Genomic DNA, 1,167 nt, shown 5'->3' on the forward strand with positions numbered 1-1,167 from the left:
CTTTCAGCAATCAGACGCAATTTCTTCAAGGAATTGCAAATCTAGTTTTTTTTAGTAGTTCATTTATTTAAATTTTCAGATTTAGATTTATTTAAGGCAGAAATAACATAAAAAGAAATAAATACATTCATTTCCTTAAAAAAAAAAGACTAAATAAATATATGCAGACGTTAAATTCAAAACAGTATTTTTCATATTAACTGACAAAAATTAATTACATATACTTAGTATATGTATGCCTCTTTACATTCTTAAACCTGGAGAACCCATGATTTTTATGTTTTTTTAAGTTAAACTTAATTTAATTTTTTCTCAATTTTTGTTATTTTTTTTAAATTAACCAGTTTATACATTTTTGGCTGTAGTTAATTACTTCGACTCAAAATGAACGGACAAATAAAATATTCAACTAAACTTTAAAAGCTGAGACGACATTTCCTTTGGGTTTTCCAGAGTTAAAAGGCAGCTGTAAAAAAATTAAATGCCTGTGGATGTTAGTTATAAGGGCAAATGAACCAAATCAACCAATTAAATCCATTTTATTTAAAAGTAATAAACTTTGGAAACAGAATGAATACACAGAGATGCAAATAAGCTATTGAGAAACTTTTAAAATAATGCTCACATATGCATGTATGGCAGCTTCTGAGTCATAACGCAGATATTAATTTATATATATATTTTTAATATGTAAAACCATTTAATCCACTTGCTTTGCAGAAAAAAAAATCTTACTTTAAGGAAGCAAATTTAGGCTGATGAATTAATTTTGGCAGGAACTTCAGTGAGCGATTTACCATTTCTTAAAGATTTTGTTTAAGTACAGCACAAACTGGGTTTTAAATATAAACAAGAATCTATAAGATTGTCAAGAACCAGTCGTGGTTTGCGAGCCCAAATGCAGAAGACAGGTTTGAGAAAAACGAGAAGTTTGACAGTTGAACTAAATCTTGTCATGAAGAGAGAAAGGCTGTGAAAACAACGGGTGACCATAAAGCTGTGAGATACTGTGGATGATAACTGAGGATGATGAGATGAAGAAAATTATTAATTATGCTGACTCAGCAGTCTTCCTGACTTATTTTATTTTTGGCCAAGGTTCCAACTTTGTTTTGCTTTGTCTTTTTTTATTTTTCATTTCAGGACACATTATTTATTTAATAAACT

This window comes from Oryzias melastigma, linkage group LG14 (genome assembly GCF_002922805.2).
Source record: "Oryzias melastigma strain HK-1 linkage group LG14, ASM292280v2, whole genome shotgun sequence".
Taxonomy (NCBI): Eukaryota; Metazoa; Chordata; class Actinopteri; order Beloniformes; family Adrianichthyidae; genus Oryzias; species Oryzias melastigma.